The sequence below is a fragment of the Eriocheir sinensis genome, unplaced genomic scaffold (assembly GCF_024679095.1).
Source record: "Eriocheir sinensis breed Jianghai 21 unplaced genomic scaffold, ASM2467909v1 Scaffold127, whole genome shotgun sequence".
Taxonomy (NCBI): Eukaryota; Metazoa; Arthropoda; class Malacostraca; order Decapoda; family Varunidae; genus Eriocheir; species Eriocheir sinensis.
This window is the reverse complement of record NW_026110595.1, coordinates 704,446-726,737: the sequence shown is the minus strand read 5'-3', so window position 1 is coordinate 726,737 and position 22,292 is coordinate 704,446. Positions and strand designations below refer to the sequence as shown.

General features: G+C 39.1%; 2 long non-coding RNA genes across 2 annotated transcripts; both read left to right on the top strand.

Annotated features, from left to right (window-relative positions):
• The first annotated feature begins 9,666 nt into the window (after positions 1-9,666).
• Positions 9,667-17,092, top strand: LOC126989708 (uncharacterized). The gene is made up of 3 exons (XR_007743625.1): positions 9,667-10,189; positions 13,401-13,538; positions 17,027-17,092. It is a non-coding gene; the product is annotated as an uncharacterized LOC126989708 (long non-coding RNA).
• A 902-nt stretch (positions 17,093-17,994) lies between these two features.
• On the top strand, positions 17,995-22,078 carry LOC126989707 (uncharacterized). Its single transcript, XR_007743624.1, has 4 exons — positions 17,995-18,052; positions 19,952-20,169; positions 21,085-21,436; positions 21,805-22,078. It is a non-coding gene; the product is annotated as an uncharacterized LOC126989707 (long non-coding RNA).
• The last annotated feature ends 214 nt before the right edge of the window (positions 22,079-22,292 follow it).

Genomic DNA, 22,292 nt, shown 5'->3' with positions numbered 1-22,292 from the left:
AGAGAGAGAGAGAATAGAAACGTAAACACTAAACACACACACACACACACACACACACACACACACACACACACACACACACACACACTATTGCCCAATTAACGCCACTCCATCCGTCTCTTGAGGTGCAGGTGTGTGTTTGATGAGACAGACAGGTGTAGAGGCAGGAAGACGGGCAGATAAGATGGACAATAAATAGACGAGCAATTAGACGGACAGGTACACACGCACGAACACGAACAAGATCGACGAGAAGGGGCAAAGGAAGAAGAAAAGGAAGAGGTTATACGGTAAATAGATGAGTAATTTTGATAATAAAGGTTGGTGAGAAGGGAAGATATGGCACACAAACAATGTATGACTAACGTAAAACATGTTGAGATGGAATATAAGAAAATCAGAAACTCGTGCTAGAAGAAATATTGAATTAATATATAGGGTTAAACACTCGCATAGGTATATAAGTATCTATATGGAGCTTCGGCGAAATAAGCTTTAGGGTAGGCGGTGGCTGAACTGGTAGCGTACTGGGCCCACATTCACCGCGTGATGGACGACGCGGGTTCGAATCCCCACGCTACCACCTCGGATTTTTCAGTCACCGCCGAGTGAATTAAAACTACCCACATGCTGTCCTGAAGACCACCCATCAACCCGGACTCTAGAGGAAGCCGTCCAAGCGAATCAAGAACGAGTTCCGGGGGGCAGCATGAGTCAATGCAAGATGGCGCCACTATAAACACTCACCTGCGCCAGGCCAGGCCCCACCTGGAAGAAGCCTTGGGCCGACCATCAGGCCCCGCCGGGAAGATGCCTACCGGCGCAATAGGCAGCAACGTAAAAAAAAAAAAAAGCAGAATTGAATAGCGTGTATTCCAAAGAAACGCATGGCCTGCTATATTGGGCGTTATTTATTTATTCTAGTTTTTAAAGGATCATATCAAGAATAGGCCGAGGGAGCAGGACACCTCTTGTAGCACCCGCTGCTGAGGGCGCCGAGGCGCGGGTGGAAGTAATGGTGGGAAAAACGATGTGCAGGTGAATTTATAGAAAGTTAGATAGAATGAGGAACTAATGGGGCAGGGAGAAAGGAAGAAGGAAAAGGTCAGTAAATCAAGACTAATAAAGATGCGTATATACACAGCTTGAAAGATAAATTCTGAAGAATATAACGTTAGGTCACTTGAATCATTTATGGCTGTAAAAAAGAAAAAAAGTAAGGAAAGGACTTTTTACTAGAAAAAAAGTAAGTAAAAAGTTAAAGTAAAAAAGTAAACCTGGAGTAAAAACTAAGGAAGTTAAATTGAAAAAAAAAATGTAAGACTTTATTGCTGTAAATATTGAAGAAAAAAGTAAAAAAAAAAGAGAAGAAAAGAAGAAACACAATAAAAAGAAAAGTAAAAAAATGAGAAAGGCAAGAAAATTGTCACTAAGAATAAAAGAAAAAGTAAATAAAGAAAGGTAGAAAATGTCACTAACAAGAAAATAAAAGAAAAAAAGGCCAACCAGCCCGAGGTGGCTCTTGTCCCTCGATCCTGCAGCAAAGGAAGGAATTTGTGTTGCTTTATTGAATTAGTGGCTGACGCTCTCCTCCTCCCCCTCGTGCCCATTCCCCCAATAACACCCACGAACACTCTCTCTCCCCATCCTCTTCCTTCTACCCAAGCAACTTTTTCCTTTCTCTTCCTTCCCACTTTCCTCTCGAAATTGTCTCCCAAATTTGATCACCTTTGTTGACTTTCTTCAACCACAGATTGCTCCTATCTTGTTCCCATTCGCGTATCTTCCTCCTCCTCCTCCTCCTCCTCAGTGTCAAAAAAAATAATGCTGACACTGTTCAGCTCGTTAGTTCGCCCACATCTTGAGTATTGCGTTCAGTTTTGGTCTCCCTATTACAGAAAAGATAATAGATAAACTCTAGAGGGTGCAGCGTTGAGCTATTAAAATGATACCTAGACTGCGAAATAAACCGTAGGAAGACAGACTTAAAGAAATTATTCAGCTTATCAAAGCGTAGGCTAAAGCCCCGTTCACACTGTGCCGACTCTGGGCCACGACAACCAGTGACTTCTGCATTTGACAAGTCGGCTCCCACGCTCCAAATTTTTTTTGGCGTCTTGGTGTCGGCTATCATGATTGCCGACTGTCTGGGACATTCGGCCAATTAATTGGCAGAATGTCTGCGACATGCTGCCAACTAGTCTTAAGACGAGTCTCAACGATCATTTTTTTTTAAATGGTGCCATGTCCACGACAAACACGAATCTGCCGACCGATTGGCCGACAGTCGCCGACGGTCTTGACCGACAGTCTTCCAGATTGTCTGTCAACTGGTTGGCCGACTAGCTGGCCGACAGTTGCCAAGGAGTTGGCCGACGGTCTTCCTGACGGTCTTCGCGACTGTCTTGGCGGCAGCCTTGCCCTTCCTTAAAATACGGAATCGCTCTGTATTCGAGAATGAAATGTATCGTTCCGTTTTGAACCAATGCGGAGCGGTATTTGTTCCGTACGGTATTTTGTTATCTGAATGGTCATGCAGATAAAATTCAGTATCTTAAAATTGTAGTGAGCGCATTTTTCGGTAAATCTCAAAACCAGCCCGTAAAATTTGTCAAAGGTTCGTCCTAAAATACGTGTAAAATACGCGACGTAACGTCCCTCCCCCCTCCCTCTTACTTCCACCAGCAGCGTGCTGCGGCTGTCACTCATTGCATGCTCGAGAAATTTTAGGGATGCCACCCGTTCCTTTAAATATGGATCCATTCCGTATTGGAGAGTGAGATGTTGCATTCCACATTTTTCTGACCTCAGGGTGGCAACCATAGTTGTGTCATTCAACACAAGAGAGATCGACGCAAAAGGAATGCTAGTGTACTGTGCGGCTCCCAAGTTTGTGTCAGCGAAACGTAACTATGCCTAGAAGTTGTTATTGTGCTTTTGATTGCAAAATAAAAATATAAATTTCTTGATGGCGGAAGTGTTAGCCAATATTCCTGAGCCGACAGTCGTCACGAACGTCCTTCATTAAGCGAAGACTGTCGTCACGACAGTCCCTCATCATTCTTAAGAAGTCGGCAGAGACGACTGTGCCGACAGGAAACGGTAAAAAAATTGAAAAATGGCCCCGACAGTCGTCACGACCGTCTCAAGACAAGCTAAGACTATTGACGAGAGTCTTGATGACTGCCCTCGACCTCCCTCAGACCTCAACCGGAAGTGACGGTTGGTCCAGACTCTTGCCAACTCTTGTCGTGAAAGTTTAGCATGGAATACTTTTTTGCGCTAACCCTCACGACTCCAGACTCCCGTCACGACGTCGGCGCAGCATTCGGCAACAGTCTCAAGACCTCTTTCAAGACATGTCCGACCCTTTCACATCAATACCCAAGACCTCGTGTACCCTAGAGTAGTGGGTTGTCGTGGCCCAGAGTCGGCTCAATGTGAACGGGGCTTAAGAGGTGACCTTATCGAAGTGTTTAAAATGTTCAAGGGATTCGATAACGTTAACGTTCATTATTATTTTACAGTCTTTCAATCAAATGTAACAAGAAACAATGGATACAAAATAACGAGGAAGCGTTTTAACTGAAAACACTTCTTCTTTAACCGTGTCATCACTGTATGGAATGGTCTGCCTCAAAACGTTGTCGAAAACGAAACTATTTGCACGTTCAAAAACCGACTTGACAAATATTTAGAAGCTAACCCGAACATCCGCTATTTTGCTCCGGTCTAACAGAAGGTAGTGTTAGCTTAGTTGTCGTGTATGATCTCCCTTCTATCCATGTAAAATTCCATTGTAGTTTTTCTGTACTCATGGTATTCTTCCTTTTCATGCCAGCCACGGCTGGAGGGACTGGTGGGAGGGGAGGAGCCTTCACCTTTGCTGTCCTGTGTCTCTGACTCGTAGATTAGAGTAGATGGTAGCTACAACAAACAGTCTAGGTAGGACCAAGAGGTCTGTTGCTGTTTGCTTTTCCTTTGTACTCCCTTGTACTTCTTTTCCTCCTCCTCCTCCTCCTGCTCTTTTTTTCTCCTCTTCTCCCCTCGCCACCACACTCCATATCCCTCTTGTTCTTGCTTCCCCGTCTTTTCCCACCCTCACTCCACCGTACTTCCCCTTTCTCCACGTCTCTGTCACACTCCTCCTCCCTTTCTCCCCTCGTCACCCATCCCCACTTACCTCCATCTCTTGTCTTTCCTTATCCCACCTTACAAAACAAGCAACAAGGAAGGGCAAGGATAAATATGAGCTCCTTTTTTCTCTTCTCTTCTCACCTGTTTTCTCCTCTTTTTTTTCACCTTTTCTCTCCTCTCTTCTCGCTTTGTCTCCTTCATCCAACCAACACACAGGAAAAGTAGGAATAAGAAAGGAACGGGTGAAGTCAGTCTTCTCTCCTCTCTTCTCACCTTCCTGTCGCCTCTTCATCCCCTCACCTCCTCACCTTCTTCCCCTTCCTCACCCAAGAACAGGAATCATTAGGTGAACTCCAGCTCTTACACACGAAAACCAAAACACGAACAAATAGGTGAACTCAGCGCCCCCTTCCCCTCCTCCTTCTCACCTTCTTGTCCCCGAGCTGCCTGACGCCGCAGGTGAGGTTGGCCGGGATGCCCACAGGTGTGGTGACCTCGACGGACGTGGGCAGGAAGTAAGGACAGGTGGGACACAGCTGATCCGCCGCCAGGGTTCTGTGGGCGGCACCTGCGGAAGGAGAGGGGGGGGAGGGGGTTAGTTTGGTGGAGGAGTCAAGGTGGGGGGAGGAGGAAGGGGTAGAGAGGAAAAGGGGAGAGGGTTTGTTTGGTGGTGGAGGCAGCGGTGTGAGGGGGGGCGAGGAGGGGAAGGAAGAGGAAGGGGTAGAGGGGGAATTGGGGAAGGGGGATAGTTTGATGTAGAAGGCAGAGGTAGTGTGGGGAAGGAGGAGGGCAAGGAGGGAAGGATAGGGATTGGGGTAGAAAAAGGGGCTGGGTGCCTCTGTGAGGGGGCAAGACAGTTTGGAGGCGGAAGTTTGTGAGGGGAAGAGTGGAGGGAGGGCTGGGTGGTGGAGAGAGTGTAAGGGAAGCAAAGGAATAGAGGAATATAGTTGCAAGGCTAGAGAAAGAGATAGATAAATAAATAGAGAAAGAAAAATTCATGCGCGCGCGCGCGCGCGCACACACACACACACACACACACACACACACACACACACACACACACACACACACACACACAAACTAACGGACAATGTTATTTGAGAGGGGGGATTACGAATGGAACGGAGAAGGAAAGAAAAGGAAATAAAGGAGAGGAACGAGAGAAAAAGATGAAGAAGAGAAGAAAGATTAAAATAAAAAAAAACTAAACGAATGTAAGGAAAGAGAGAATATATAAAGGGATAAACGCCTACGATCAGACACAGACTCAGACAGACAGACAGACAGACAGACAGACAGCAACGAAAAGACAGGAAGACCGTCAAAAAAGAGAGACAAACACAGACACTGATAGATAGACAAACATAAACAGACCGGGAAGACAATCAGACAGACAGAGAGACAGACCAGCAATCATGACCAGCCGCCTCTCCTCCACCTGTCCGGCGCTCACCTGCAGCCACTAATTAACGAGCTGGCATCCAGGTAACGCGACTCACCTGAGCTTCATGTTTATTACTGCCGCAACAAACCGCATCTCATTTAATCATAACATACGTCTGGCAATGACCCGTGATGGTGGACTGGTTGTACTGGTGGATTGGTTGTACTGGTGGATTGGTAGGTGAGGGTGGATTGGGTCACTGATAGACAGGTGAGGATGGTTTACTGGATGGACACGTGTGCGAGGCTGAGTGGATGCGTGGATCAGAACAATGTATTGGATGCTTTAAAGTTGGACGTTTAAGAATAGATAGATTTTTTTTTCTTATCAAAGTTTGATGACATGACCACGACGTGAATAGCTATGGTGTGTGTGTGTGTGTGTGTGTGTGTGTGTGTGTGTGTGTGTGTGTGTGTGTGTGTGTGTGTGTGTGTGTGTGTGTTTCTATCAAACATACACAGTCTCCGTCGTAATAATGAAGTAGTAATTGTGTCTATATAATAACTTCCGGTTTTCCCACAAAAATTTGGACCCAAAATCGTGACTTGGAACAAAACGTGAAGCTTTTCGTAATTTTCATTTCTTCGTATTATTCGTAAAAATATTGATCGTCTTTCGGCGCCGGATGTTTCCTTTCCAGAAAATGAACGAAGTAAAAGTCAAATGAAAATGAAGAGCAACAGGCGAATCTATGTAAAAATACTCATGGCAAAAATTACTTTCCCATTTTTCTCCTTCCTTCCTTTTCTTCCTCCTTGTTCTGCCCTTTTCGCTTTGATTTTCCATGTTCCTTTTCGCCCTTCTTTTTCTCATTCATCTGCATCCCCTCTCTCCCTTCTTCCCTCCCTTAACTTATTTTCTTTGTCTTTCCCTTCTTTTCTTCCTGCTTGTACTTCCCTTTTACCTTTCTTTCGCCTTTTAATTCATCTTTTCCTTTGTCCCCTCAGCAACATCCTTCTCTTTCATAATTCCCTTTGTCTCCACATAACTTTTTCCAACTTTTTGCCTTCCATCATCTTTTTGTCCTCCTTCCCATTCTTCTCCGTTTCTTCTCACTCTTCTTCCTTCCTCTCTCTATTTTCTCCTTCCTATTTTTCTTTCTCTTCACACGTCTTCTTTCCTTTCTTTATCTCCTTCTTCCCTTTCTACTCTGTACCTTCCTTCCTCCACCCTGTACTCACCCTCCGCATCACTCTCCCTTTTTCCACTTCTCGCCCGCCTCTCCTCTCACTTCCTTTTCATCAAGCCAGCCTCATATTAATCCGTTGAGGCATTAATAAAACATCCCTCACGCCATTATTATTATTATTATTGTTATTATTATTATTATTATTATTATTATTATTATTATTATTATTATTATTATTATTATTATTATTATTATTATTATTATCATTATCATTACGATGCTTTGTTCCTTGCAGCTTCGTGTTTCCGTATCCGCGTCTCCATTCCACGTTTTCTTTGCCCATCATTATCCGGGGCCCCGCACACTAAGAGGGCACTGCCTTGCTGTGGATTCCCGGCCGCTGTTTAATCTCCGTCTCAAGTTCTTTCCTATTACATGCTCGCGTCCGTTTGGTTTAATCTGCATAATGATACACTTGCCGAGGCCCGGTGCATTTTGTGTGTTGCTCAGGGCGGAGAGGAGGGTGGAAGAGAGAGAGAGAGAGAGAGAGAGAGAGAGAGAGAGAGAGAGAGAGAGAGAGAACAAACAATGATAATAGAAAAAGAAAGGAAAGAAAGAAAATGAATAAGGAAGTTAAATGGAATGTTACATGGTTCTTTTTAAATAAACTTTTATAATGAAGAGAGAGATGGGATAAAGAGAAGAAATTGATGATATAAAAAAAGATTAAGAAAAGAAGGAAGAATGAAAACGGAGCTAAATAATGACAGCAAGGATGAAATAGCAGGAGAAGAAAAGAAAAACAGAGCAGAGAGCTAAAGATAAAAGTGTGAAATAAAGAAGAGAGAGAGAGAGAGAGAGAGAGAGAGAGAGAGAGAGAGAGAGAGAGAGAGAGAGAGAGAGAGAGAGAGAGAGAGAGAGAGAGAGGGGGGTGGGGTCACACGCACACGCGCGCGCGCGCGCCCACACACACACACACACACACACACACACACACACACACACACACACACACATTATTATTATTTAAGTATGTGCCTGCAATTCTCTCCTCATCTCTCCGTTTTCTCACAGTAACATTAAATCATTTACAACGGGAGTTTTCTAAGGTTATCCATTGAATCCGAATGAAGATAAAAGCAATTAAGTTCCAAACTCTTACTTCCCTAATAAGAGATGGCCTTTATTTTTTTTTTATTATTTACTGTTTATCTATTCTCAACCTGCCTCAGCTGCTTAACATGTATTGATTTACTTTACTTATTAATTATAACTTTTATTTGCTCTTTTCCTATTTTAAACTTTCTCGTCCTATTAGAATTCCACATCTTTCCTTTCTAATTCCTCTCTTCTTTACTATGTAACTCCACCTTACTAATACTGAAGACTTGTCGTTTATTTCAATCTCAACCCACGTCAGCCTCTAATCTGCTTCTCGTCTGATTTAAACCCCACAACTATCACTTCTAATTCCTGTCTTTTTTACTTATCTGCACTAATATTACTGAAAGGGAGAATTGCTGTGTTGCGCGTGGCCACTAACCCGTACCAGTGTTTCATAGGCAGCTCGTAAGGAGTCTGGCATTATGATATTGTTGCAGCTGGTGTCGAGGGAACGGCCAAGGGAGGGAGAACTCGTAGCATGGGCGTAAGCTTGTTAAACCGCTGAGACCGCCCTCCAGAAGCTTTGCTTTGTGACGTAAGGCGCTGAGCTTTGTTTTCCTGTCTAACTTACTCTTCCTATTTACTTTCCACTCTCATAACAGTATCCTTTTTGTCTCTTTCAACCATCCCATTCCCTTTCCTATTCTGTTTATATTGTATTGTATTTGTGCTTACACAAGACTTCCTTCAAGTAATCCATTATATCTACTCCCTCTACTTCCCTCCCGTTTACCTTTCTTTCCATCTCGTCTGTCCGAAACTTTCTCCGTCTTTTTCTTCCGTTTTACCTACTTAATTAAATATCTTCCTCTCTTTCTACCTCTTTCTTTGTGTCTGTCTGTGTCTCATATGTTTTTTCCAGCTCTCTACCTACCGTCACTGTTCTCCCTCTCTGTTTACCTGTCTTTCTTTCTCTCCTTTCTCTCTACCTTCCTACCAATATCACTCACTTTCTACAGCCACCCCTCTTTATCTCTTCCTTCCTTTATTTATCTTCCTCTTCCTCCCTCTCGATCTTGATACGAATATCCCTCGTTCTCTCTCCACCTACCCCTCTTTTTCTCCCTTTTCCCTCCTCTCACCTACTTATACACTGTAAAAAATAATGTTTTTCTTTCAACATGTAAATACTTTTTTGTGTGTTTTTAGGCAAACACAGTTGTTTTTGTAAAAACAAGGAAATATACCAGATGTATTTTATGCAACACTTAATGTTTATTATGAAACGACTATGTTTTATGTAAAACACTTCACACGTTTTACGTAAAACACAATATATGTTTAATGTACAGCACTACATTTTCCCTGCATATTATAATGGAAATGATCAAATAATTATATATATATATATATATATATATATATATATATATATATATATATATATATATATATATATATATATATATATATATATTTATATATATATATATATATATATATATATATATATATATATATATATATATATATATATATATATATATATATATATATATATATATATATATATATATATATATATATATATATATATGTGTATATATCTATATATATGGATATAGAAGATGTAGATAGATATGTGGATGCAATACAAATGAACGCATGGTTTGAATACGTCATAATGATGAAATAACATATGGTGAACATCAATAAATGTGACAAAGTATACAGATAATGTATTATCATTACGCGATTTAAGGGTGTCTTAAAACACACTTATTATTATCTGAACATCACAAAAATAAACACGTGTGTTCACTTAACAACGCCTCACAACGTGTGCTAGCAATGAAACTCATTACAGAATGCTAATTCTTTTCTGACAGAAACAAAGGGTTTTAGTCACTGAATGTTTGCACTGAATATCTTTTCCATAGAACTTAGGCTAGATGACTTTCCAGTAAAATTACCAAAAGCTTGAGATTTAGTATCCTAACTCTCACTTATTTCAGCACCAATCGTTCGAACTCCATCCCAACATGAATGTTTTTTGTGAAATACTTATCCACGCTTCTTGTAAAATAATTGTCTAGTTCTTAATATCAAAATGACTTGCTAATTACAAAAGCAGTCACATGGTTACTGAAACGGTGAATGGTTATATATTTAGTTTAATGAAAGCAACTGTCGTTACGCATCGACACGAAAACGAACACGCTCATGAGATACGCGTCGGAGTCTTGTATACGCAGTTCAACGGTGGAGGCCGGAGGGACGCACGCGGTTGTTTCAATTACTTCCACACTTTTTGAAGAACACTGGCCAAGTGTCCCACCAGCGATAGCCTCGAAGAAAAACAACAACAGGTCAAGGTACGTGTGAGTGTTCTTGAGGTTGTGAATATTCCTGCACTGTGACTAGGTAGGGATTGATAGGTTAATATCCCCTTATAATAGCAAACCGCAGGCTCGCATGGGGATGAAACCACCCTGTTAGGTTAGGTTTTAATAGGTTCGATTAGTTCTGTTAACTATGGTAAGAGTTTTAGCGGAAAAGAAAGAAAATCTTGATCCAGGAACGGCCATCTTAAAACGCGGAGACTGATGACAGTGGTGGAGTTTTAAAATTTACAAAGTTTTCTGATAATGAATATCGCACTATTACAAGTAAGTTAGTTACATTAATAACAAGAGGTTATGAGAGAGAGAGAGAGAGAGAGAGAGAGAGAGAGAGAGAGAGAGAGAGAGAGAGAGAGAGACTTGGTTCGTCAATCCGTTGTTAGTTTTCTGTGTTGGAGTATTTTATCGGCTTATTGTAGCCTTTGCCGCTGAGCATGGTAAGTTTTTACAACTTCACCGGTCTCTGCGTCTCACAATGGCCGTCATGGGTCAGGGACGGGTCGCTTTTTTTTTTTTTTTTTTTACATCCTAGCCCTTATGCACCGTAGGCGTGTCTGCCACTTGGATGTTGGTCAGAGGCAGGCCCGTTGGTGTGCGGGCGAGGGTTTATAGTGGCACCTGAAAGGCCCATGCTATACACCCCAAAGCTCATCTTTATTGCATACTAGCTGAGTTACCCGGCGTTGCCCGGGTTGTTTTCTCTCTCTCTCTCTCTCTCTCTCTCTCTCTCTCTCTCTCTCTCTCTCTCTCTCTCTCTCTCTCTGTGTGTGTGTGTGTGTGTGTGTGTGTGTGTGTCTTTGTCGGTTGCGGGAGAGAGAGAGCGAGAGAGAGAATTATCACTTTTTTGTGTTATTTTTGGCCACGTTCATGGTACCATTTAAATACTTTGGATCACAGAGATTTAACAGTTCCCGAGATGCACTTTTTATAATAACCATTCTGTTTCGAGAAAATAGCTCTATAACTTCGCTATCAATAAAAAAAGTAACAAATTGCGTTTTTCCGCTTTTTATAAGTTAACGGTACCCTAAGCGGTAACTTAAAAATACCGAATAGCGCATTTTGTGTCACAGATACAGAATTTTCTATTGAGAGCAAAGTTGTACAGGCATTGTTTATAGAAAGAATGATTATAAGGAAAGGTGCATTAGTGGAACCATTAAGTCGCTATGAGGCAAAGTAATTCAACCGTAACATGAAAGTGCCCAAAAATAACATAAAAGTGCAAAAAAAAAACACCATTTGCGTCACAGATACAGAAATTTTCATAGAGAGCAAAGTTGTAGATCTCTTTCTTCCGCAAAGGAAGTATGCCCTCAAAAATGGGATCAGACCAACCATTAAGTCGCTATGAGGGAAAGTATGTTTTCATTAAAGTTTCTCTTCACATGGCACGTCCTGTAACGTGGTAACCGAAGGGGGTACTCAAATTTCGACCCCCCGAGGACAATCCAGAGGTGCCCAGGTATCTGCATGCCAAGTTTGGTTGAGCTGGCTCTGACGGTGTGTCAGTGATGAAAAAATCAACACACAAACAAACAAACACACACAGACAGACATACAGTGAATTTTATAGATACAGATGCAACTAGAACTTGGGTGTCAGGGTGACATGTAGGTGATTTTAAGCCACTCGGCAAATGACACAAAGTTTTAAGGTAGCACTGGTGGGGATTCGAACCCATGCGTCGACATCAGTCCCACCCCACACTCACCACCTATCCACTCGGCCACCGCCTCCTAGATGCTTAAATCAAGCTTTTTGCTTTCTATTCAGCTGTAACTATTTCGATATTGAACAGAACTGATCTGTTTATTTTAACCAAGCATAACAGGGTGGTTTTATCCCCATGTGAGCCCTCGGTTAGCTATTATAAGGGTAAATTAACTTAACCTATCAGTCCTTATATCTCTGTAACCATTAATTTGCAGTGGATATATATGGGGTTTAAATTACTCAGTATGAATACCTTTATCATTTAAAAAAGATAGGAAAGCCATCTAAAGACTGGTGAAGTTGTAAAATATTTACCCTGATGATTACAAGAATAACAGTAAAAACCTCTAATAGGTAATTATGATATATTATGATAATATTATGATATTGTTATTATTATTATTATTATTATTATTATTATTATTATTATTATTATTATTATTATTATTATTATTATTATTATTAATTCTGCACCTATCATTACTATTTATTACTAGAACTATTACTATTTCTCCCACTACAACAACCACTATATCTCTGCTATTACTAGCAGTAATAATAATAATAATAATAATAATAATAATAATAATAATAATAATAATAACAACAACTTGAGAATAATAGAACTAATAATGTTATCAATAATAATAATAATAATGATACTCATATATTCTTCTTCTTCTTCTTCTTCTTCTTCTTCTTCTTCTTCTTCTTCATCATCATAACTACAACTACTACTACTACTACTACTACTTTTTCTTCTTTTTTGATTACTACTACGTACTACTACTACTACTACTACTTTTTCATTATTGTTGTTGTTTTGGCTAAATTTATCCAAAGTGATGTGAAATTAACGGAAATGACAGTCATTGCTCCCAGAAGTGCCTGGAAGGGGTATTTTTAGAACCACAAAATATTCCGCAAATGGTGGAAAAATCAGCAGTTATTCTTTAAAAGGCATAAAAGTCAACTCATATACCTCCACTCCATTATATGTATCTACTTGTTTTTACTAGTTTGATTACAAAATAGCGACATGCATGTCATAATTCTCAATAAACCATATTTCAGAGCCATAACGGCATCTAGTAAATACCAACACAAAAGCACAACAAACTTGATTCGAATTGTCAAAAACATCACTCAGAGACATTTTCTTCATCACATGTACTTGTATTACATACAAGAAAGCAACATGCATGTCACAATTCACATATGATGGTGTTTCACAAGCATTAAACAACATAGCAAAAAAACACTAGAGAGGTAAACATAAATAATGCAAATAGGACAACATCAATGTTAGCACATGCAATGCTTGCAATGTATGAGAACAGTATTTGAACATATTTGATGGTGCAACTTATCAGGAAAACGGCAGAAGTTTTCTAGTGTACATCATACATCTCTGACGCTTTACGAGTTAATGTCTCCAAATCCCTACTTTGTTTCTTGCTGTTACAGGTGTGTGTATGGGAAAGCACTATTCGAAAGGCCACACCGATACCAGCTGCTGGATACCAGTCCAAGTGTAGCTGTGAGGAGGTGACCCAGGACGATCCAATTCTGTTTCCATGTAATTCAAACACTGGTAGCTGCAAGGTGTGTATAAAGAGTAATAGTATAAAGGTATGTACTGTAAAGCTATTACATTTTGGAGTTGTTGTAACATATATGTTGCACACACACAAACATGCTTACTGACAGGTGTACTGGTTACCCTAACTTTTGTTGTTGCCCAGTTTCTCTTCCCCCTCTTATCTCCATTGGCTGGGGTAAATGATCAGATGAAGTCATAGTTAACTGGTGCATGAGATTGGCCATAGCCTTCCATACAGAAATTCAGTAACTCAGCCCATAAATGTCATCCGTGCTAAGTTGAAGTAATGAATGACCTCTAATTTTCATTCATGTGGTGTAGCTACTGGTATGGTACATAATTGATGCATACTGCTGAGGAAAAAAAATAACCTTTTAATCATGAGTGCTGTTATGCATAATTGCTCTATGTGCCCTTTCTCTACTTCAAAAGTCAGTAGATATATTCATCATATACTTAGAGTGCACAAAAATAGTCCTAATTTCTTAATATCATGTAACCTTGGCACATGTGCTTACACTACTAAAAGTTGGAAAGCTTTTAAGCAACACAATTGGCGATGCCACAAAGAAGTTGGTAGCATCAGTGATGAACATATGGCAGCTACTGGTGGTGAAGAATCTGTTATTGGAGATGTTCTTGATATACCCAGTGATGAAACAAATACTCTCTTTGAAAATTTTGCATTTTTATAGAATGCTGAATATGCATTGAAATTAGAAACAACACAGAATTCCAAAGAGTGCTGTTAATGATATCATTGCACACACATCACTATTAGTGTCTCATTATGTGACCCAAGCAGTTAATAAGGTAGTCACTACTTCTGGAATAAAATTGGGAAGTGAGGTTTTGGAGTCTATTAAACATGTTGATTTCAGCAATATAAGTACAGACCATAATAGACATAAATATTACCAAACTCACTACAAGTTGATATCACCTGAAGAAGTTTTAGTTGGGAGTGAAAGTAAAGCAGTCAATGGAGAAACAAGAGAAATAAAGAAGCTTGGATATTATGTACCATTCAAGGAGAGCATTCAGGCTCTCTTACAATTGCCAGAGGTATTAAGAGCAGTGCAAACATCCCATTACTCACAAAATGATATGATGCATGATATATGTGATGGAACATTTATTAGGGAGCATACAGTATTTCAGCAGAATGTAAATGCATTGCAAATAATATTAAATCATGATGACATGGAGATAGTGAATCCTCTTGGCACTCATGTAAAAAAGCACAAGCTCTCCATGTTTTACTACAGCTTAGCAAATATTCCACCTCAATTTCGATCAAAGCTGTCATCTATTCAGCTCATAGCTATAGCCAAAAGCAGGGATATTAGAAAATTTGGAGTTAAGACTCTTCTTCAGGATTTTTTAAATACTTTGAATGACATGCAGCAAAAAGGAATAGAAATAGAAATAAAACGTTCTAAGCAAACTGTATATGGGGCTTTGGTAATGGTTTCATGTGATACTCTTGCTGCACAATGGCTGGGAGGTTTCAAAGAAGGAGTTGCTTTTGCTGTCAAGCCTTGCAGAACTTGTGAAGTCACTAAAGTTGACTTGAAGATAAAATTTAGCCATGTAGAATGTGAGGAACGCCAGTTTGTAGAACATAGTGAGAGAACAGCTGCTTTGAAGACTTTGAGTAAGGCATCCATGGAGTATTGGAGTAAAATGTGGGGAATTAAAGAAGCTAGTGCTCTAAGTAATATAAAAGATTTTCCATTAAGTCAATGCCTTGTCCATGACCCAATGCATGTGTTAACAGAAGGCATTGTCCCTTATGAAATGGCATTAATGCTGTATAGTTTTGTGTATTGCAAGAATTATTTCAGCTTGGCCTATCTGAATGCTCAGATGGAAAACTTTGCATTTTCATACCTAGATTCAAGTCATAAACCTGAGAAAATAGACCAGAAGCAACTAGCTACTGATAAGAAAATAAAGCAAACTTCAGCATCAATCTTGACCCTGTGTTATGCTTTACCATTCTTAATTGGACATAAAGTAAAGAGAGATGATGAGATGTGGAAGAATTTTGTACGGCTTTCACAAATAACAATGCTAGCTACGTCACCACTTGCTGATCTAAACACTGTCGGACAGCTAGACGAGCTGATTAGCAGTCACCATTACAAATTTCAAGAAATTTTTCCATCTGAGACAATTACTCCTAAATTTCATTACTGCCTTCATATACCTGAGCAAATTAAGAGATTTGGCCCAGGTAGGAATCAGTGGTGCCTTCGGTTTGAAGGGAAGCATGGTTTTTTTAAACAAAAGAAGTGGCATTGTTTCAAAAATATATCAAAGTCCATGTCAGAGTACCACCAGAAATATATGTGTTACAGAATGCTTTGCTCTAATCCTCTTTTTGGCAATGAGAATTTCCTCTATGCTGGGGATATAGTTAAAGAAGGTACTGAAGTAGACATTGCAGTAAAATTCCCAGATATCAAGGGACAATGTATAAGCTTATTCCTAGAACACAATTTGGAAGTAGTTGAGCCTCTTTTGGCTTACATGTCACCAGCAGTGAGTATCAAGGGTCATACATATAAACCTGGAGTAGCATTACTACTGAGTTGGGAAAATCTGGTTCCAGTCTTTGGTCTTTTGTGCCATAACTTAGTGTATGATCAGATGAAATTCTTTGTAGTTGACAAGCTATCAAATTGTGGCTATGATGACCATTACAATTCATATGTAGTGACACCAACTGGAAGGCTAAGAGTTTTGAGCTATTGCAGTATAGTGAATAATTGGCCTCTACCTGTTCATTATGTAAATAATGAAATGTATGTAACAAACAGATACTGTCATTTTGTTGAACATGTATAATTTAAAGCAGTTGTATTGGAGTAGGTGATGGGGCTATTAGTGTTTCAGTATTCAGTGCAAGCTGGCCCTAATATTGATCCCATTATGTATTTATGTTTCCAATATATATATATATATATATATATATATATATATATATATATATATATATATATATATATATATATATATATATATATATATATATATATATATATATATATATATATATATATATATATATATATATATATATATATATATATATATATATATATATATATATATATATATATATATATATATATATATATATATATATATATATATATATATATATATATATATATATATATATATATATATATATATATATATATATATATATATATATATATATATATATATATATATATATATATATATATATATATATATATATATATATATATATATATATACATACATACATACACACACACAAGATAAGCATGGTTGCCAATGTGTTGGTTAATCCTACAATATTTTGTCACAAAAGATATCTACCTATATGTTAGTAAGCACATTTTTTAAAGAGTGTGTAGCATTATATGATTGCAGCCCTTCATTTTGCTTTATATTCAGTACCTGTATTATTATCTCTTTGTTACATTTATAGCATGCCAGTGTTTCGAATATGGAGCAGTAATCGTAAAACAAGGAAGACGGTTGCATGTGAGACAGATATAGACAGTCTTTGCAAAAGGTAAGCAGTCAAAATTGCTGTATATGCAGTACGATACTGCACATTTGAACCCTGTTACTGGTACCTCAGAATTCATGAATTTAGTCTTTTGTCATGATCCTTTTCAGAATTATGAACCGATTCTTTGTACCTCCGTTAATTTAATGATTATGTCGAACAATACTAAGTTTCTATTTTCTAAAATTTATTTATTCATTTTTTTTTAACCTGAAACATTTGCAGATTTTCTCACAGAATTTATTAGAAGCTGTGGTGTATGAGATTGTACAGTAGCCCTAATATTTATTTTCCAAATGTGAATGAAACATGAACTAATACAAGTAGGTCTAAATTGGAAAAAGCAGGTGCATCTTGTAGAGCATAATTTTTAATGTATAATAACCATGATTACCTCTTTATCAGTATTGTCTACATGTTTATTTTACTACAATTTACCTTTAAAATGACTTTATATCAAGATTCTACTTCTAGTCATAGGTGACCTTCCAAATTATTAGTACTGTAGCTATATGAAGAGTTAAATGAAGTTAATATGTTTCTAACTATTGCAGCAAAGGATAAACTTTGTGTTGTCTCAAGATCGGCCCGCCTTGTGTTGGAGGCTTGTGGAAGCCTCATAGAAGACAATGAAGTGTTAGAAGAAGTGAAAAATGAAGTTTTACTCCTGTTAACTGATGATGAAGAGTACATATTCACCATCCAGCAGCAAGTTACTCGTACATGGTGGTACTGCACACCAAGAACAATACACATCAACTGCTAGTACCAGTACTTCTGCTCCACAGCAAGGTGAACAGGACACACCAATTGCCACTAGTTCTGCTGCACACCAAGGAGACACACTGGCAGACATAAGCAACAATTCAGCTTCTTCGGTTGAGGCTCCTGCAGGTGACAGTCCAGATGCCACACCTCAACGGCCATCTACTTTAATAGCAGGTACATTTAACTCTTCATTTTCTGATTGTTGCCTGCATAGGCTATATAGGGTTATTTTGATAACCATAGTGTGCTAACTGTAGGCTTAAAGCTTTCTGTATGCTCTAGACAGTAGATAGACCTGTGTGCGCGGGGGGGGGGTTTGCGTGCGCGTGCGTGCATGCGTGCGTGCATGCGTGCGTGCGTGCGTGCGTGTGAGCGTGGTGCGTGTGTGTGTGTGTGTGTGTGTTTCTGCCCTTTCCAGGGCCTTGAAATTATATATATATATATATATATATATATATATATATATATATATATATATATATATATATATATATATATATATATATATATATATATATATATATATATATATATATATATATATATATATATATATATATATATATATATATATATATATATATATATATATATATATATATGTGTGTGGGTGTGTGTGTGGGGGTACCAAACTGGGGCTATGGCTCTGGGGGCATATAAAATAAAGGAGGGGGCCATAAGCTGAGGCTATGCAGATAAAGCTACAAGAGTTTATTGGGTGAGCAGCAAGTAGAGGAAACTTATAGGTTCATTGCAGGTGTTCAACATAAGTTTCTAGGTATTAGAAAATTGAAAACTGTATAAGAATGTACTTTTACTGGGGTACTGGTGTATCTGCTGCAGGCTCAACCAGTTGCACTTCAACGTCCCATCAGACAAAGAGACACTCGGATTTTTTTTATAGCAGTGGACAAGTCTCCTGACTCTCAGCAGCCCAACACCTCACAGCCTTTGTCTCCAGCCTTCAGTCCATATTCATCTTCCTTAGTCCACTCCCCTGCCCCTTCACACATTCCCTCCACAGTTCCTACCACTGGCCCATCAAACCCTCCTCACCCTTCATCCCCTACTGCTGGACCTCACATGCTCCTCATCCTCGTCCCCACGACAGGAACAGCAACTCCTAGATTTCATTGCTTCCTTCCTCCCCACTCACCTGATTCTACTGTCATCTTAGCACCATCCCCTACAGTTCATTCAGTGATCAGACCCTATCCCTTCCCCTTCACCTCCTACCTCCCTACACAAAATTTTGAAGAGGAGTCAGATTGACCATTAAGTGATGGAATACCACAACGTAAGTTGCAGTTTTAGTTTATGACCCTAGTTGTGAATTATAGTAATTAGATTGGTGATGCACTGGTGCCTATAACAAAGGTAACTTTGGACAAACCAATTTTGGAAGGGTGGAAAGTATTTATATATTCTGTTCCTGCCCTCACTTACCATTACAGTTGCCAGATTTGTTTGCATTCATTCTTCACACCCTCACCAACTCCCATGTTCCCTTCCCATACTCCCTTCAAATCCTTTCAGAACAGCTTCTTATGCTCCATTTCTCACTCAAGTTGCTCCCAAGATCCACATCCCACTATTCAGTTCTCCATTTCCACAAATAATTTTCTTTTCTGCCTTTCCAAGTTCTCATTCCCTCTGCTTCCCAGCTGCTCCCTGTATGCTCTCTTCCCTTCAACCACTTTTCTCACCCAGTCCACCCACCATGCTGTCCTCTTCAGACCTCTACCTCACCTCTTTACCCCAAACATATCTACACATGCTGGATTCTTCCTTAAACACCATACTCACCTACTGTATCCATTCATTCCAAATCATACTTGCCTAGTTTTCTCTACACCACTCTCCAGAACTTACATCTTTACCTACTCCTGTAACTTCTCCACCTCTTAGTGGTCCAACAGACCACATCCAATACATCTATATACCTTTGCATCTTTCACAGACCTCCTCATTCATTCATCCGCACAGATATAATCTACAGTGCTTTTTGCTCTTCCCTCCCTCCATTTTCCACCCTACTCACTCCATACTCCATACCAGTACAATATTTCACAGATCCACCTCTGCCTGAACTGTCAGGGGCGACGAAAGCGATGCTACTAGAGCCTACCTGTTCCCGAAAAGTGTGGCTACAGCTGATTGAAGAGACAAAAAATTATTATCTAAAGTTTTATCCCTTGATTGAATCAAATCCTATGGGGACATACAAAGCAATTGGAATGAAGATGGTGTCTGCTTATCCATCCATCAAGCGTGAAGGCTTGTTTCCATGGGTAAGCTCTGTTGTGTTTTCAGTCTTGCCTTAATGGTATATGTACATGTAGGTATTTACTGGATCTCACCAGTATGCTTATTGAATATCATGGACCTCTTTAGCCAGAATGTGATAGTAGTATGCTACCATTTATTATCAATAGGCATTTGTATGCTTATGTAATGAACAGGGATCTTGCCCAGGTCAAATTTTCTTAAGCAGAACTTGTCTCTAATACTATAATATAGAAATTGGCTTAAAACATCCCTGATATGCTCTAACTATAGCTGAAGCCTTATGCAAAGATTGTAAGTGGAGAAGTATCTATAGAGAAAGTACAAAAGTTGTATGCTCCTTTTATGGATGTGGAGAAAGCCTATGATAAAACTGACCAGGAAGGCATGAGTTACTTGAGAGGTGCACGTGAAATAACATGGAGGGACAGAAGGATGAATGTGGAAGTACGTAAGGAATATGGTGTGGGATTGAATGTACTGAGAGTGTGAAACGAACACCTTGAGGTGGTTCGGGCATGTGAAATGTATGTAGAGCAAGAGAGAGTTACTAGGAGGGTATACAATGGTGAGGTGCTGGGGCAGCAAGGGAGAGGTATACCGAGAGTGAGATGGAGAGATGTTGAGAGGTATATGAATAAGAGTGGGGTTGAGTGAAAGGAAAGGTGCCTGTTGACAGGGAATAGGAGTGCATGGAGGTGACTCATCTGTGGCCACCTCTACAGATTGAAGCATCTGGTAATCAATAGATAGATAATCTTGTAGGTTTGAGGTGCCAAATAAAGTGCTAAATCCATATTAATAATTTAAATTTTAGACTTAAATGTGAGGTCAATACTGTATAGGCCTATATCTTCTAAACGCAAGACTAGATACTGTATAGGCCTATATCCTTTAAATGTTTTTTGTTTCGATTCCAGAGTCAGTTTACTAGGGCCCTCAGTCAGAGCATTCGAACTGAGCGTTATAAACAGAAGAGAAAGAGCATGCCTCATGTACAACATGCTCATCCAGCCCCCAAAAGATTTGCTTTGGGTAGGAAGCAGTTTACCACTATAGAGAATCAAGAACGTGAGCTGACCGAAGACGAATTCGTGAGGCACACCAAAGAACTTTGCCAGGAAATGAAAAAGAAAAATCTTAACACTGAGCATATAAATATGCTTTTTAACTGCTACAATGGTGAACCGACAAAAGTGGATATCAACACTTCCTGGTGGACTCATCTCACCAATATTGATGAAGTTCCCTTGCTTCTGGAAGAGCAGTTTTGTAAGTATTTTTTTTCTCTAATGATGTAGTTTTATGTTGCATATGTATTTGAAACCCACACTGCATTATGTGTCTTTAATGTATACATCACTGTATTTAGCTACATATACCCCGCTTTAGAAGGAGAATGTGCTATCAAAGGATGCAATATACAGTGGGAGGCCTAAAATATTTCAGATTTTTTATGCAGTATTATGTGATTAGATGAAAACTAATAGGATCTGCTTTTAACTGAGGTAGTTTTACTAGGTTCTAGACAAAACATTTTTTTGAATTTGGGAACCTTCATGTTATGCATGTGTGAAGGGAGTAATTATACTGTATGCACATTCTGAAGTAGATCTTGACAATTTTATTTTGGCTTACAGATCAAAACTGAGATGGAAAGACTTCTCAAGGATACCACTGAAAGCTGGAAGACTAAATTGAACAAGATATGTGACACACTGATTAAGAAGGTTCCCAAGACTGACCATCATGTAAGTAATTTTACTTGCTTTCTATTTTTCTTCACATACCTATACCAAATGTTTTATCTATTCATTTGCTACATCCATTCCCCATTGATCTATTACTTAATGAAGCATCTTTACACTGAACATTCATATTCATATCTCATAATGAACTTACTTTTCCCTACTGTAATTAGAGCAGACATGGGGCGATTACTTATGTTTTGTAATCAATAATGATTACTTTATATTTTCACAATTACGATTACAATTACAGTATAATTGTTTTAATCGATTACAATTACATGATGTATTAACCATGATTACAATCGCAATTACAGGGGATTGGAAGGTAAACATATTTCTGCGAGTCGCGACTCGTCCAGTTTTCATAGAGTAACATT